A 19,036-nucleotide genomic window follows, 5' to 3' on the forward strand; every position below is an offset into this window, starting at 1 on the left:
CTAATCTCAAAAATTTTTCCTTTCAGGAATACATTTCTTTCTCGCTATACAGCTTCATAGCTAATTACTAGGCTAGCTGCCCATGTGTGTCATTTTAAGTTTAGCCAGTTTCACTACAGAAGGTGAAAATCAGTCCCTGTATCTTGTGTCTGTGATTTCACTGCAGAAGGTGAGAATCAAGTCCCTGCATCTTGTGTCTGTGAGGCAACACCTTAATCATTATTCCAACTCCCAACCCACCCAATGACACATTTTACCAAGCATACGGGCACCAAATATTTCAGCTTTAAACACCTACATGAAATTAAAACTGTACAAAAGCACGAGCAGTGAAGATAACTAAGTCTGAAATGGTTTGTTCTTGGTTTATTTTTGTTTTATTTTATTTCATTTTGTGACTGGGTAATTAGATTTATCAGAGTAGCCCTTTTCAGCAAATGCCCAAGTCACCATGTGGCAGTTCTATACATTTACGCAGTTGATGTCACAACATTTTACATTGTTACAGTGAAAATGTAGTATCCTGTATAATACTACTAACAATATCTGCATAGTAAATGTGTTGTATAACAGGAGCATCACAGTTTACCAGGGGTATTTACAGGGCTTTTACATGTTTTCTGACTTAAAATTATTTATATAACAAACGTGTTTCAACACAAGAAATAATAATCCTAGGAAAAGAAGTGCATCACTAAAATAGTTTGGAAAGGAAATTATAACCTGGCTGGAAAATTAGTTTAAATGCAATAAGGGAGAAAGATTTGAATGGTTTTAAGTGAGTATGTTTGGTTAGGGTTAAGAGAAGGCAGTAAGGAGGGGCTTTTTGTTAAAAGCCCATGCATTTAGTGAAGATTTGCAAATAGATGAACAGTGTTTTTTGAAGATAGTGAGTTTAGTCATCCTAAAGTAATCATTTCGATATCACTGCTGCATCTCTAATTCTATATTTAGGGCACATACTGCAGAAGCAAATGGTTGTGTTGAGGTATATACTAGCACGGGTTTGGTGTACAGATCAAAATTCCAAGCTCCATGAGGAGCCGAGCCATAGTAACCTGTAAGTTTGTGAGCAGTTCCAAAAGTGCTGCCTATACTCCTGGTAATATGGTTCCAGTACCACGGCTCTTGCAAGAAATAAACTAATAAACTTGCAAAGCAGGAAAACCAAGTAAGTGTAACTGCTTCAGGCATGAGCCTCCCAGTATTTTCAATTGTGCATTCTTAGATGGGTGGCTCAAAAGGTAGAATTTCAAGCATAACAAGTTCATCGTTCAGAAGAAAATATTTTACCTTACCCACCCTAGATACGCTTTTCCTGCAATTCTGAGTTTGTCAGCATGGTATGATTATTCAGTTATTTCCATTTCTTGTTGAAAAAGTGTTTCAGTAATTGTAATATACAGAACAGTAAAAGCAACATGGCAAATATTTTTGTTTTGAACCTCTCCCTAGTCCCACATCTGTAGGACCAGTCTATACACGATGCTACCAATTAATTCCTTTTAGGAATACAGTGGCAGGTTTTCAAGGCTCTCATACTATGATGTTTTCCTTACTCCCTACATAAATGCATAGCTTAACCCTGGCAGTCGTATTCTCTGCCTTCCCTGCAGCCTTCATGCCTTTTCCTGCACATTCCAAAAAAGAGTGTGGAAGAATGTTCTTTCTATGTTCTGACTTGTATGATGGTTTCAGACAAATTCCTTTCGTGGTACCCTATTTTCTACTTATTTAATCTAACCATATTCATGCTCTTTGATATCAGTAAAAGCCACGTGAAGCCTGCTGAAGTGTGTGAGACAGGTTACCTCACCAGGCAATCTCTCCCCCAAACCTCTCTTTTATATTGGCAACACTGACTATTACATACATTCAGATGGACCCCTGGGAAAAGAATGAATTACCACAGCATCAGAAGTCAAAACATTGAGACTGGAATGCCAAACCTTCAAAGTAATGAAGCCTCTCATCAGTGAAAGTCAGAACACCGAACAGGCTGACACTGCATTATACCAAAAATAAAAGCTTTCGCAGGATTGCACCCCCCCCCCCCCCCGCTAATTATATTTTCTAACTCCGAGATCACACTGCAGCTGGGAATGGGCAAGACCAAAAACCCAGCTGTACCACAATCTCGCACAATAGCTCACCTCTCCTGTTCAATGTGAGGTTACGTTACTTTGAATGTTCAGCATTTCCGTCTCCTTTTTAAAGTTCAGTATTGTGGTAATTTGTTCTTTTGATAGGGACCCATTCAGACAGGTAGCCTTAGTGGATAAATTCCCATGTTATCTAATTAAGTGCTACTGACAGAGCATTCTTAAATCCAGCTGTTGACGGACATGTCAGTGAGTCAGCTGTGCACAGGGTTGAGAATTTGCTATCATATGTTCCAAAAAAAAAAAAATTGAATGGACTGTTTTGCTATTCCTTTTAGAACTCTTCCATTCTCCTGCAAACAAAAATTAGTCCAAACTAAAAACAAGCCTGAAAAATTAATTCTTGTACCTTCACAAAGGAATCTGCTTAGGAAATGTCTGTTTCTTAATTTCTTTGCAAATCATACACAAAGGTCTTGAGATATTTACTAGACGTGTAAAGATTTAACATCACAGATTAGCCTTTAGTAATTCTGGCACTTAAAACTACACAAAAGTGGTTTATACCTAGAAAAGAATAATATACTGTGAGATGTGGAGCTCTTTTTACTTAATTATTCATTTGAAATGTCATTAGTTTGCTAATTACTTTAGGCAGCAGTTTTGTAATTTCAGGGACAGTTCAACATGCCCTTTTGTCTAAGTCATTTCCCTCTGCTTTCTGATCAGAAAGCCACTCTAGAATGGGTCTGTTATCCATTCACTATACAACTGCACTAATTATTGCAGCTCACTTGACATCATAGGGGGGCCTGGTTTTCATCAGAAACCATCCTTGTGTTACCTACACTGATGATTGGCAGTGGTGGTACTGATGAGAGCGGACTACTGGGGTGCTGTCGATGATTACCTGATGGTCCTAACTTTATGTCCCCTTTTAGACCTGCTGTGCCCGCTAGCTGTAAGGACCATATGCTATCATCCTAATGGTCATGCACTTTTTTACATTCTCACTAAAATCTGGTTATACTGCTTAAACATTAGTTTGTGTGACCAATGCATACTGCACCCCTTCATGCTGTTGAACCATCTCCTGCAGTTATGTGGGGGTATGAGCAGTAGTGAACTGGACTACATCTCACTTCCCAAGATGCGGTTACCACCATTGTCCACTGACTCACTCCTGTCTTCCTTCTCTGGCTCTTTCAGCATCTGAGTTCCTGGCCACCTGACTCAAAATCAAGGCTTTACCCTATTGCACCTCCAAGGAGAGTACTATTTCATCATACACTTGACCAGACATTGAAAGGAAGATTGTAATGTAGCAGGGTTGTAGCTCAACATTTCTTTCAACTTTATTTAGTATATTAATGTGAACTGTGAAATATGTCCTGTGATCATAGGAAGTTACTAGACTATTGGCCCTGAGACCCTTATAAGCCTAGCCAAGAATTTAGCACATGTTTAGACAAGTCAGCACCAAATGCCCCTGTCCAGCAGAGATATGGGTGGAATCCCAGAGATGTATTTTCTGTTTCCCATCCAGTTATCCATCTTGCGCTTAAACAGTTGTAAAGAGGCACTCTGCTTGATGTGGAGAGGGAGTCTATTCCACAGATGGGAGAGTCTCTGGGACACAAATCTGTCCTGCTAACAATTCCTATTGATGCCACAGACCAGGTTGAGGCTGCGTGTGTGGGTTATTCGAGTAGAGCTTGACTTGCAGATATGCAGCAGTCCCATCAAGGCGGGTTCCAAGATCACCTTGTATGCCAGACAGAGGTCACATCTGAGGAGTCAGTATGAAACCGAGTAGATAGGGCTTTTAGTCAATCTGTGTAGGGTAGATTCTTGAGGCCCTGGATTCTCCTGGTGAGGAACTTCTGTGGTCTCTCCAGCTGGTGCATATGCTTTGCAAGGTACATGCCAAATGGGGTGTTGTACTCAATAATGGGTCTTATAAGGGAAGAATACATGGATGTTTTGAACTCCTTGTTCCTGGATGAGATACCCTTACTTATGAGGTAGGCCATGTCAAAAGCTTTCCATACAGTGGAAGCAACATGGTGGTCAAAAGTCAGGTTACCATCAACCTGGGTGCCCAAATCCCTCATGACTAATTGCATGCTTAGGATGTTGTTATTAATGTGATAATTTGTGGGGATGTTACTGTCCCCGAAGGGGATGATGCTGCATTTTTGGTATTCAGCTTGAGGCCATGTTTCTGGCATCAATCATTTGTTTGGGTGAGACCCTCTTGGAGGATGTTCACATCAGTAGGAGAATTGATGACAGCACCCAGCTTGCAGTCATCTGCAAACTTGGTCATCCATAGCCCACTGGTTTTGACCTGCACCTCAGAAAAGTATATCCCAAATAAGAGAGGCCCGAAGACCGAACCCTGGGGTACACTGCTCGTTACGGGTCTACTGCTTGAGGAGGCTTCCCCTATTTTGACTAGGTGGGTTCTATCAGTGAGCCAGTTAGCTACTCATCTGGTAACATATGGATTTATGCCTTGTTGAGAGAGTTTATCTATAATTCCCAAGTGAGGAATAGTGTCAAAAGCTTTGGCCAGGTCAGGGTAGGTGGTGGTCTCCATCTTCCCCTCGTCCATAGCTTTGGTGAATGTCTCAAAGAAGTCGACCAAATTTAACAGACATGACCTCCCCTTGATGAAGCCAGACTGTGTGGGACCGAGTGTTTGGAGGTTGCTAATGTCCTTGTTAATGAGGTCCATGATAATTCTTTCCATTTCAGAGAAATCTAACTACACCTATCATGCCTGTGATGTGTTCTTATGATCCCACATGGAGATAGGTTGAAGGCATTTACAACAGAGTAAAAACCAAGTGCAATGTGTAGCAGAAGAACTATGAAAAGAAAGCCTTCTAGAAGTTACTTATTATGTACCTTCAAAGTAATCAGTAGAGTCAAATAGGGTAACATTTTGTCATTAAATGATGTGCAGGAACAAAAAGATCAAGCTGGAAGATAGATGGAGTGGATGATTAACAACCATAACACAATGTTCTTTTATAGGCAGGCAGTATGGTGAAGTAAGTCACAGAGCATCCCAGGGGCTAATCTATGACACAAAGAGAGTATTGTGCAACAAACATGGCATCATCTAATGACGTGGACAAGCCTGATGATCCAAATGAACTTTTTATGTCAGTATCAATAGTTCTATCACTTTAAAACAATGCATCCCTCATTAGAATTTTTTGCTTGAGGTTAAATATTCCATACTACTAAATGTGCTGGCCTGAATATCTTGCTAGGAGTAGTGACGGCTTTTGGCTTTAATCATCATATATGTAATGTTACCAGATGAATTATTCCTACTACTGTGTCCTTCCCACCTCCATTCCTTTATCTGCTGCAATTTCCTAGTTTTTCTGTTGAATGGATAGTGATGTGGTCACACTGTAGTTCATGTGAATGGATAGCCACTACTACTGAACAGCACTGAGCTTGAAACTTTTCACCATAAATCTATTAGGCACATCACTGCTATGCCAGAAACTACAGCTGTAAGTTCTTTGTAGTATATGGGTTCTTGGCATGTAAATGCAATCAGAATAAATCTAAGCTTTAAATCATGTGAAGTCTAGCCTGCACCACTGGCATAGAGGGTTAAAGGTCTGACGTTAGCCCAGGGAACTCAAGTTCAAATAGTGGCTTGGGCAGTTGACAGTGCAGACATGTATGACGGGTGTAGTTTGATTTCTGTGGCCTAAGGATGGGTGGAGCAGTTGACAGTGCAGACATGGATGATGAGCATATTTTGATTTCTCTGGCCTAACGATGGGTGGAGCAGTTGACAGTGCAGACATGGATGATGAGCATAGTTTGGTTTCTCTGGCCTAAGGATGGGTGGAGCATCCTACTGATATCTGTTCTTGTGGAAGTGAGGAATGGTTCTCCACTGATGCCCATTGCATTTCCCACATTTGGGTTATCCCTAGGCATGTGGGTAAAATAAGAGAAAATACCAAGCAGAAGTGCAACTCTGCCACAGGGTCATTGACCTCATCATTGTCAGCCTGAACAAGATACCCTCTAAAACCATAATAGTTATTGATATATGGAGCCATGAGGGAATGCAGATACTGACAAATTTCTTTCTCAGACCTGCTTTCCTGATCCTGTCCTAAAATGTGAGTGATATTTAATTTATATTGCAGATATATACTTATAGCCTGATAACATTCAAGCTAAATTAAGAGTTTTGCCAATTTTGAAGAGTAATGTCTGGGATCTAATAAATGAGTACTAACAAAATGTACAAACCAGGCATCCTTTATATGCACCTTCAATAAATTAAATTACAGCAGAGCTCGCCGAGGGCATGCATTATAACCAAGTGCCCTTGAATAGATGCCAAGTCTGACATGTATTGTTAAACAAACGTGTGGCTTCTGTTTAGAGAAATATGACAAAAACTGATGCCAAAACTTGTTTGGAGAATTAACCACCAACTGTCCACTTCAGCCACTTGCACTAGCCCCACAGTCATGGACTGCACCCCCCCCCCCCACACACACACACACAGAAGATTAAATACTACATCCAGCCTTGCAAAAGGTTACTGACTTATCTTATTACTCATTATAGTTGTGGATTAAAGTCCACCCCCCCCCCAAAAGACTGCAGCAGAGTAAATACAACACCCACCGTGTAAAACCTTACAGACTTTCTCTTTACTCAGTGCAGGGGGGAAACTACATGTTCATTCTATTATTCTAATCATGATCTGTTCAAAATTATACCAAGTTAATGTGCCTTTTGTGCTTAGCCAGTACCTAGTGGTTTGCTTTTCAGCTGTTTTTCAGAATGTGAATCACAAATAGCCAGTGCTGCCCTTTAATTTCCCCCACCCCTTCCCTATCCTACTCCTGCTGGTAGCCTGCACTTTAATTGCTCTTTTCAGCTACTGCTTTTGTGAATCTCCTCCTTTGCCTTTATACGTAGTTCTATGTGGCTTTACTTTTCTGCTTTCCATGCCCCGTAGTTTCACTATTAACTTCTTGCTTTATTACAGTTGCATCTTTCCACCTTACTGTTTTTAGTTTGCCACTTTTAATACTATATAATCCATGAGTTTTTTTGTGCATTTGCTTTACTAAACACCCTTAGTTACCTGCATGAAAACCCTAGCTGCACCAGCTGTATTGTTTTTGGACATGCACTTACCCAGGACTGCTGACTAGATGGTAACCAGCTACTTTTAAATGAAAAAAAAAATCTTTTTTTTTTACCCAAATCCCTGTCAGCACACAAATAATTCTTCATTGCATCAGCAAGTGATAAATCATTGGGAACAATTTCCAGCACAAAGCTTCTTAGTGTCTTAATTGATGGTAACTTAAAATATGATTAACACATCTCTCAAGCCATCAAGAAAATTCACCCAAAGTTGGGCTTCCTGTACAGAAGAAAAACCTTTCTTATTGACTACTCTATGAATTCTTTAGCAATATCATATCTTCTCCCTTCATGACTCATCCTGACTAACCTTCACTCTAACTTAAAAAAAAATAAACTAGAGGTTTGCTACAGTAAAACAGCTAAGTTTGCATCCAGCTTACCAAACTGTTCACACCACTGCGTAGTACTGAAGCACCTACACTGGCTCGAACTATTTTTCTACTCCCGACTACCTAGTGCCCACAAAATAATACATAAACCCAGAATTTGTCCATCACTGCAAAGGGTCCTCAAACATTGCTTCCTTGATACAAATCTCTTCTCATAGAACAAATACCTCCTGACCAGGACCAAGTCTCGTAACAGTGTAGGTGAACTTTACTCAGCCTATGTTGCTAAGCTCTGGAAATCTATCCTACCCACCCTAAAACAAGACAACATTACCATACATTTCAAACATAACCTAAAACAATACCTACCTTTGTCGTGGCTATGCCAGTTCTTGCATCCTGACTAAACCCACCTTTCTTTCCTCTTCCACTGCCAATCTATCAGTTACCCTGACTCTTTCAACTTTCTTATCCCTGTCTTTCTCTTTCATCACCACTGCTGCTCCTCCAACTAATCTGTATCCTTACCCGTCTGCATCATCTTAGCCATCTACGTTATTTCAGGAACATTTTCTACGTATGCTTTTCTTGATTACTTCTGCTTGTACCCTTCCTCTATTTTGTTTTCCTTCTCTGTTGACATTCGACCTCATTAATGCCAATAAAAGTATATGATGAATTTCTTTACTATTTTTCTCAATACTGCCTGCAAAGAAATGCTTAATTTTTATTGTTCTTCATTGCAAATATATATATTTCATGTGGAGCTTTTCTCACCATGCCTCAGCTGAAAACAGGAATTGTGCCCAGTTGGAATTTCCAAGTAAAAAAAAAAAAAAAAAAACAATAATTAAATATATACATTAAAAATACATTTTGGGAGAAATTACAGGACAACCAGAAAGCATTTGGGACAGTAGGTGACCTCAGAATATCACCCTTTTTATGGGACCCGCCACTCATTTATACAGGAATTCACTCGCTTTCACATCATAAGGATACACATGGCATCTGGTCACTTAACCTCATATTTCCCACATTTCCTATGTCATTACTATAGCATGATCTATGTTTGACATCCAGTGCTGCATCAGTATGAATAAAATAACTTGAGCTAATATAAATATCGGTTGTGCATTCATCACAACAGTATTATCGGGAATACTTCCATTAAAACATTATCACAAAGCAGTTAACCTTTCTTAAATTTGACTGGCAAAAGAAAGTATATAACAAATATGATTATAAAATGTACATGCTAATGACTAATCAAATAAAAGTATAGATAATATTGTCAAAATATAATAAATATAGATTTGCAGATGTAGAAGAAAAATGATTATCAAAGCAAGTTACTTGAAAAGTCTTCAAGTGAGATTATTTCTGAGGCAATATGATTGCAGTATTTCTTCTGAGTATGCAGTGAGAAGTGAAAATACATTTATTGGGGTTGTAAGCACATGATAATCCCATTTTACTCATTTTAATGCTTACGTTTCCTTCTGTATTTACATATGCATTTGCAATGGTTTCAACAATATAATATATTCTTCTGTTTTACCAGCTGGTCGTATATTTAGTCTTTGTTTTAGAAACGACCAAATAATATTCATGTTCAGTATGGGCAGTTACTGTAAAATTTATTTTTTTTTAATGTACAGCAATGTCAACCAATGCTCATGGATTTTACTGCACATCAGTAAGTCAAATGACATCATAAATACTTTGTCTAGGGTTCTAAACCTCTTCTGCAACATCAACGGAATGATTTGGAGGGACAGGTTTATCTTGCAAGAGGAGACTGATACTCTGGCTTAGAGTTTCCATCCATGTAAAACAAAGGTCATCCCTGTACATATTTAAGTACAGCTATGATCTGTGGATGGGAAATTGAAAAGTTACCCAAGGACTGACCCCTGTACCACTAATAGAGGCAGCACCTAAATGCTTTATCCCATGCATGTGTCCCCTCAAATTATCTGTAGCATGCTGCCAGTTATTTTCACAAGAGATAATATATAATTATTGACCATAAGATGGATCAGACCAATCTAACACCAAATGGGATAGGTTAATTAAAGCAAAAGAGGGAAATTGGCTTGGCTTAAGATGGCCCATAAAGGCAGCTTAGTACTTAACCTGTAAACCTAAAAATAGGATGACTATAGGAAGGAGGTGGAGTTTTACATTGTTTCTGCACTGCTCCACTGCAAGGTTGTCCCATGTAAACCTTACTGGGTTCATCTCTTTTGTTTAAAAGTTTTTACTATTCTACACCTTATCTATTTTTTCACAAACATTTATATATTTTAATGCACTGCTACCAGAGCTGTCCAGATCAGTTTGCAAATATCATGTCATGTAAAGGAAAAAAAAAAAATCATAGTCTGCAGCCTGAGCTGTCAAAAGCAGCTGCCCAAAGAACTGTAGACACTCCATTCCTCTTTCAGTGAAAATATGTTTTTTTTTTTTGTAATTCAGCTGACCTACACCAATCCATATTGCCAAGAGCAGTATTTTTTAGGGGATGATACTTTTTTCTTTCCTCCTCCTTATGTTGTTCCCTTTACTTGCAGCTATTTCCTATATCTTTAAACCTCACTCGGTTGCCTGTAATAAAAAATCAGAATGCGTGAACTGTGGGCAGCATCTTGCAGTGGTTAATAAGTTTAATATCAAAGATGTTTTCATGAAACAAAACTGTCTTTGGTTGCAATTTTATCAGCAGAAGGAAAACTACGTCAGGATTTTGGGTACTTATGAAAAGTCGGGCTGAGGTGTCGTTTTATGAGAAATCACTTTCTTTGGTTATTTTATTTATTTATTGACGTTTGATTACCAGGAAAGTTCAACTGGGTAGAAGCTCAGTTTCAGTAGAGGTCCAGGGAGAAAAGCTCCAAATTATTAAAAAAAAAAAAAATTTTTAAGAAGAATAATTTTACCATCTTGAAAATAAAACAAAAACATTTGCAGTTTAAATAATTCATTATAACAAAGACATAATGTAAAAACATTGGTTAAGAATTTATACAAGGTATATGACAATCATTTAATAGTTAGAGAAATGTTAGACAGTTTGTAGAGAAATTAAAGGTAAGTTAGTCTAACAGAAATAGGAATTGCAATATGAAGTGAGGGAAACAGGCTAATTTTACATTTAGAAAAAAAATCAGGGAAGAGAATTTGATAGCAGTAAGGAAGTAAGTGAAGAAGGGAGATTAAGGAAGTGTAAGGAATGGAAAGGTACTTGCTCACATTTAGAGATATAGTTTATCCTGGTTTTGATCAAGAACAGATCATCACCATCTCCTTTTGGCTTATCTCGGTTAGGGGTCGCTACAGCAGATCACCGGTCCACTCATGATTGGCAGTGGAGTTTTACAGTGTCGAGTTGCCAGCCCGGCGCCCAACCTTCCACAGAAAGCACACACACAATTGCACCTAGGGCCAATTTAGAGTGTCCAATCCACCCGCAGCATGTCTTTGGGATGTGGGAGGAAACCGGAGCACCCGGAGGAAACCCACATGACCACAGGGAGGACATGCAGACTCCACACAGAAGGCACCCCAGCCGAGAATAGAACCAGAGAACCTCTTGCTGTGAGGTGTCAATGCTAACCGCTGCACCACCGTGGCCGCCCTTCAATCAAAAACAGATAATAATCTGTTAGTGTAAGTTTCTCATAATGAAATCTCATTGATAATTTGGGAAAATACTTTGACAGATGGACTTTTCTACTAGATTCATCTTCTCAGTTAAGCCCAAGTATAAATGAAGTATCTGCTGTTTACATTTGGTTTAGTGTAAGATATAGGAGAGCTGAATGCCTTGAAACTTTGTAATTTGGAATTGCTTCTTTTCTCAGGTGAGTGAATAATCAGATTTTATACACTTACTTTTTTTGTTGTTTTTCAGATTTTTTTCATGGTGAAGGGAGTAGTAATTTAATTAGTTTACATATTTGTACAATTTATTCTGTGGTATTGTTTTCTAGTCTTTATTATTGAATATGCTCACAATATTGTAATAGAGTATTATTGACATGAACTATTCATTAAGAAAAATAAACTATACAGCATAAAATACCTTATGATGTGTGGTAAATTCTCAGCCTCTTACCTTGCTATTAAAGATATGAATGGACTGCTGGATTCTAACCATGATGGGAACAACCCTATTGGAAGTCTTTTGAGTGAAGTGCCTGTATGCTGAAGGAGAAAAGCCACAGCCCCACCTCGGCATTAATAAACTTGAGCTGTGTAACAAAAATGATAAAAATTCTTACAAGGCAGCCAAGATGAAGAGCTAATGGTCATGTGAGATATGAAAATAGAAGTTCTCCTACAACAAGCAAAACTTCCAGAAGTAAGGACAGTAAGACAAAGATGATAGCAGTTCAGTGATATGACATATTCTTGGCCTAATAGGTCATTAAGTGCTTCATACGAATACAGTAAGATAAAATTAGAAAGGGTGGGAGTTTTAGATCGATGTGGGTAAGCTGAACAGAAGCAAATGGGTGAGAGGTCAACAGGGTGTTGGAGAGAGGCTCTTGGACTCGTGTACAACAGAGACAGAATGATTTAAGTGCGAATGGAATGGGTTTGACTTCTCTCTCTCTGTGTCTCTCCCGGCCACAGACTTGGAAGTGCTGCTCGAAAAAATTGTTAACTTATAAACACTTTAAATCATGTTTTTCCCCTTTTTTTATCAGTACACATGACATTATAGCAATTTAGTATTACAGAGGCAGTCTTCTAATTGTATTTCAGAGAATATCATGAACTCTAGAGTAGAAGATTATTCAATCTCCTAAATGTACAAAGCAGGATATTCAATTTTAGCACATAGTTAATTGTTCAAATAGATGTTTGTTAGGCTTTACAAAATGAGTAAGTTGAAATGCTCTGATTAAAGGGTTCTATATTATATGAAGTCTATAAAAGACTAGAGAGGGTTGTGGGCTTTCCCAGGGAAGAGAGGAAGCAGTAAGGTGATTTATAATGCCAAAAAACTATGAACATGGTCCGAGGATTATGATATTGATAACAGCATTCCCCCCTTCTTTAAATAGTGGCTGGCTGAGCTTATGGAAGAAGGGTGAACATTGAAGGCCTTACTGGAAGGGGATGGTAGATATTAAACATAACTGTCTTTTTAGAGTTCTAGGCTATTGTTAAGCAAATTTTGGTCATTATTTAACATGAAGTTTATGGAAATGAAGCACTTTCAAGTTTTTTGAGAGAGTAACAAAATCAATTTCATCTGTATTTCTCAAATTGCTGAATCATCAAAGTGGGAATTTTTGGATGAATTCCATTTTGTTGATTGCTGGGTATATGTTTTGGGCGTCTTTATGTCTGAGTACATTAAACGGTGGGTGAAGACATTTTCTCCTTTTCCCACTGTTGTTGAATCTTAGAGTTGGTATATTTACTGTAGCAGCCCCCCCCCCCCCTGCAAAAACACTTGTTTTGATGCGATTCTTGACTCTTCATGTGAGGATGTTCAATCTTTTGAGCCAATGAAAGGTAACTCAAATCATATTGTCGATGAAAGAGCATACTGTCTTATATTTTTTATTGGAAGTCAATTGCCCTTTTGTTTAGAAGAAAGGATCAAGGAGTGACTGGGAATTCAAGAAGGATATTCAGTATGCAAGTTAATAAGGTGATAATGGTATAAGAAAGATGTCCTTCCTTCTCACTGTTGCAGACAAAGATAGCCCAACATCCATCCAGTATAGCTTGGCCTTTGCATACTCCCAGCATTATACATCATATGTATGCTGCATGCACAGGCATAGGGCATAAATGTAATGTGCACATGCTCAACACCTGGAACTTACTTGCTGCCAGTTCAAACAACACAGTTGAATGTTGGGCTGAATGCCCTTCACTGAGCTGGTTTCTACTGAGCCATTTACAGTCAAATGCTTCACTGGGGTTCCTTCCTTTCTTTTTGTACTTAGGGTCCATGATATCCAGAAAGGGAAAATGTTGGTGTGGGAGGCAGATTCCTATATAAACTCCATCACAAGAATTGTTTGTTCTGCCTAGGTGCTTCCCATCGTCATACCCAGGGTGCCATTTGTCAGGCTTTTGCTCCCAAAACTCTCTGCAGTAATCTGTCTCCTTTATTCATTTACCTTGAGAACCAGCATCTCAAATTTTTGACCCAGGGTACCATGGTTGAATCCATCCACCCTGATGTACAGCCCTCTGTTAAAAACATTCCAAAAAGTTGTGCTGTAACTCTGCTGCTGTCCAGCCTCTGCTGAATGTCTCTATTGACTGACATGGATTTAGACCCTGAAGCCCATCTGGTGCCAGCAACAGATTCATCTGCTGTGACTCTGTTGGATTCCAGCTTGGAATCGGCTTCTCACAGTCCTATGATTCTGTTCAAACTTCTACCACGGAAGTTGAGGCGGAACCATGGCTTATCATTTCCGAAGGGCCTATGGGGGTTCCCCAGATTCTTGTTCGGGAAGAGGGTCCTGGTACCCTTATTGAGTCTAGGCATGGCTTTGAGCCCCATAGGTTGGTCAAAGCTGACATCCCATTGAAGAAGAAGCAAAAAACTAAACATATTGTTCTCATTGCTAAGGGTCCTTAGAGGCAATGGCAGGACTTTTCCCAAGGTTTGTTCTATACCCTGGTCTTCTACTCTAGCCAAAAGGACTAGGGAATCCGATTCTTCAGATGCTGAGGTAGACTCAGGAGATGGATCCTTGGCCTACTCCTCACAAACTACTTCATCCTTAGACTATGGATCAGACTAAGCAGATTCCTTGAGTCCGGACACTGTGGTTTGCATGAAGGAGCATTTTACATGGGATTGCTCACAGGCCTCTAACATTCAAAAGAGGTATTATATGTGATTATAAATGGAATCTCCTAAATCTTCTGCTACTCTTTCTGTGTTGGATGCTTTTCTGGATACATTTGCAGCTGCCACCCTTGGCCATTGAATGATAATCTCTGCATCCTAATTAGTCTGAACATTCTTATATGGTACCTGAGGCCTTTAAGTACCTTTACAAGTCTCCTCATTCAGACCCTGCTGCGGTCTCTGTTTCTGGTGACAAACAATCAAAGCTTTTTACCCTTTTTCAAACTTCTCTATTCCAGTAAAGATAGTTGGGTTATGGAAAGGCTGAGGAAAAAGGTTTATGCTTCTGTTTCCATAGCTTTCAGGGCCATAAATTATTAAACTCATATGACCAGGTATGTTTTGTCTCTTTTATCTCAACTTGGGAAGAATGTGTGAGACCTTCCTGACTCTAAAGTTAAGAATGCAGCCCTCCCCTTACTGATTTCTACTTCTCAGGTTGCCTGTCAGTTATGATGCAACTGATGTATCTTTTAGAGCTGCTTCAGGTAAAGGTATAAGGAAGTACTCTTGGCTTCGCCTCCAGTATTTATCTGATGTTATTAAGGCCAAGCTTCTAGATGGTCCTTTTCACAACCAAAATTTCTTTGGTACAGCTGCTGCTGATTTGTTTAAGACTATACAAGGCAAAGGTAAGGTGATGCAGGATTTTAAATAAATTATTGTCTCTCATATCCTTCTAAGTCTGCCTTTGTCTGTAGGCATCTTCAACAGCCTTATAAAGATAAAAGGATTCCTAAGCACAGTTTCTCTGTTAAACTCATCAAGACTTCTAAAGTTCAAAAGCCCCTTTTCAGAACAAATCTACCTTCATCTTACATATTTTCTGCCCTTCCCCTTGGCTAGGTTACCCTGTCTCCCCCAGTCTGGCAACGGATCGCTTCAGACTCTTGGGTTTTGTCCATTATCAGTCACGGTTATTTTATGGTTTGGGAATCCCTTCCCCCATTCTCAGGTCTTCCCCAACTTTCTTCAACCAACTTCCTCATTTATCCATGATTCTGTAGGATGTATTGGATCAAGGCACTATCTAACCGGTTCCAGACTCCAGAATTGTTCTAGTTCCCAGAAATAAGGGATCATGGAGGCCTATGCTGGACCTCTTCTTTCTCAGCATTTTTCTAATGATTCTTTCCTTCTGGATACTTTCCTTCTAGGCACTGTTTCCTCCACCACCTTCAAATAATAAAATAAAATAAAGTAATCCAGAGCCACGAGCCACAATTAAACACCAATTTTTTTATTTTATTTTATTTTATTTTATTTGCAGTTGTTTAACCAGGATAGTCCATTGGGCCCAAGGAACCCATTTTCAATGGAGTCCTGGGGAGAAAAGCTCCACATACAAATTATACAAAGATTAAGTTCCACACATAGATTACATGAAGATTACAGAGAGTAACATTATACAATTTCAGGTTATAATCAGGTCAAATATATTTTAATCAAAAGTAATAAATGCAATAGTATTTAAAGTAGAATTTTTTTTTTATTAGTGGGATAGGTAGTTAGATGCAGTAGGCTAAGAGATTGATAGCATACCTCTCAACCTGGAAATATCAAAAATCTGGACAAGGCCCATGAAAAATAGGTACAAATCTGTACGCTGATTAACATATAATTTGCATTCATAATTATGTAACCCCACCCACTCCAATGGGATTGTGGGATACCAACATTCAAACGCAGACTGAAGAACAGACAACCAAAATATGGCACCAGAGTCCCCTGCAGCTATTCCAATGTCCCATTACCTGGCTATTTCACCCCATTTACCATAAACACTAATATGTGCATACTGCTTTACTTCTACAATGATTATATGGATTTTATTTTTACATTTTATATATTGTAGAAGGGACTGATTACCAGAATACAAGGATTGGATTCATACAAAAACAGAGTGGGAAAGGATATTTCTGTGGAGATAGGAGCCAATGGAATGAATGGATAAACTAAAAGAATGGAAAGCAAAGGAAAGAGAATACGGGTAAATGCAACAATGAAAGTGGGTGACTGCTTTAATAATTAATAGAAAGAAGCAGCAAGAAAAGACAGAAAAATAAAACAATAACTGCAGAAGACCCAAGTATGAAAGGAATGGTACAAAGAGAATGGCAGTGTGTACTGTGTAGACGTATAATAAATATTCAGTGCTTTAGCAAAAACAAGGTAAGCGCTTATTACTAAGCAGCAACTAAAGTACATTTATGCGAACAACTAACACCAGATGTGTGTTGAGTACGAGTGTGTATATATTCCTCATTGTAACAAAACACTTCTCCAATCCATAGCCATTTAGTATTCTTCCCTACTTACCAGATCAACTGAAACTGCACGCAATTGCTTATTTTGTGAAAAACTTTGCGGGTTGTCATTTGCTGCTATAGTGGGGCACATGATACAATAATGCCCTCCCAACTCAGGTTGTGAGTCAGTCTATTTATGCACAACTTCTGCCCACGTATTGCCCTATTCATTTCCTTTTTCATGCAGACAGTATGTATTCTAAGAATACCTTTAGCATGTCTGTTTTGTATTTAAAAATACTGATGCTATTTGCAGTTACAGGTCTATACCTATACCGGAGAATCAATTTATTGGTGTGAGTAACCATGGCAGCATGCCGAGCATTCACTATGCAACCTCCTTCTTCCAATAAGCAACAGCACTTGTGATACATGATGCAAAAAAATCAGTAGTGCAAGTACAAAAAGATAAAATCAGTGCAACCGGTGTGTTAAAATCCAAATGAGAAGCCCATAATCCCCAGAAAAGCTAACAGTATCATTATGTCTAAATAGCAGACAGCTGTCATATTCTGAATGATTTAATCAACATTTGAGTGTAAACTATGTTCAAGTATACCAAATATGTATGTCACTATGTAAAACCATACAAATAATACAGTTTCATAAAGTGATTATTAACTATGACAAGCAAGAAAACAAGATAGAAAAGTCCAATAATAAAATAAGACAAAATTATGTTTCAGATTAGAACACTTTATGGCCAGTTTCACTAACACTATCTTTCCTTGAGCCATAATCAGTTTGCCACAATCATTATTATTTTATCTTCGCTGTACTGCATTTGCTTTTCACACTTTTTGTGGCTATCAGTAGCTGGAAGCATTAATAACGGCATCAAGTCTCAACTTTAGGTTAAAATCCTAAGCAGCAAGTTAGAACAAATCGCTGTAACAACCCACGTGGGACATAGCTGTTCGGTGTTATCGACCAAAAGATTTATTTGACTGTTTACAGTGTCCTTCAGATCTGATTAGTCAGACTGACCCATTTATTATTAATACTCCAGGCTGTTTTCTGAAAATGCGCAAATCATAATAACTCCTGTTCCTCTTCTCTAAAAAGCAAATCAGCCAACAACAGCTACATATATTTCCCAATGTTCTTTCCAAAGCCACTGAACTTTTTTAACTGATTAAAAGTCAACACACACACACACATGCACACTTCCTTCAATATGTTAAGCATAGCAAACACACTTCCACAAAAAATGTTGCGTTGAGCAAGTGAAACTGCTATACCTGCACTCTATTAAGCTGATAATTCCGTGCAGATAACTCTGCTGTGCAGCAGTACTAAATCCAGCAGAAAACAGCCCAGCACTCAAACACACAGCTGCAGTGACAGTGGGATCGTTTCTGCAAAAATGTTAAGCAGATAGCTAATTCAAATTAGAGACGGCATCATTTTTTTCAATATGTTAACTTATTAAGCTGGCTGTTAAGCAGATAAAAAATATGTCAAAGAGTTTAGGATCGTTTCTGCAAAAACTTTAAGCAGATAGCTAATTCAAATTAGAGACGGCATCATTTTTTCAATATGTTAACTTGTTAGGCTGGCTGTTAAGCAGATAGAAAATATGTTAGAGTTTACACCTAGTGAAAATGCTATACCTGCGCTCCATTAAGCGGATAACTTGTTTCCTGTGCTCTTCACCATTCACCAGTCGAAAACAGCCCAAAAGCAAAAACTTTAAGCAGATAGCAGCTAACTCAGTACTAAATCCAGTAGAAAACATCATTTCCGTACTCTTCACCATCAGAATACCTAAAAGTTCACCAGCAGCACTCGTTTCGCGCTCGCAGATCCATTCAAAACAGCAGCTGGAAGTGCATACACGTGAGCCCTTGAGCTCAATTCCGACAGGCTGATGGAGCTGACGTCATTGCGCACGTGATGACGTCAGCTCAAAAGCGTGAAAAGGAAAAAAATTTAAAAAACAGCTGTATAATGCTGAAAAAAAATCGGAAATGGAGGGGTGCCACTCGGGAATCGTGGCACCCCATTATTTGGACCCCAAAACCCGGAAAAAAACAAGTAATTCGGTACAGTTGGGAGGTCTGATTGATAGGTATAAGTAAGGAATTTAGGAATAAGTAAGGAATTATAGGGATAGGTAGTTAGATGCAGTAGGCTAAGAGATTGCTGGGTATAAGTAAGGAAATTATATACTACAAGCAAGCTTGA

This window comes from Protopterus annectens, chromosome 9.part0, assembly GCF_019279795.1.
Source record: "Protopterus annectens isolate FY-2018-M chromosome 9.part0, PAN1.0, whole genome shotgun sequence".
Lineage (NCBI taxonomy): Eukaryota > Metazoa > Chordata > Ceratodontiformes > Protopteridae > Protopterus > Protopterus annectens.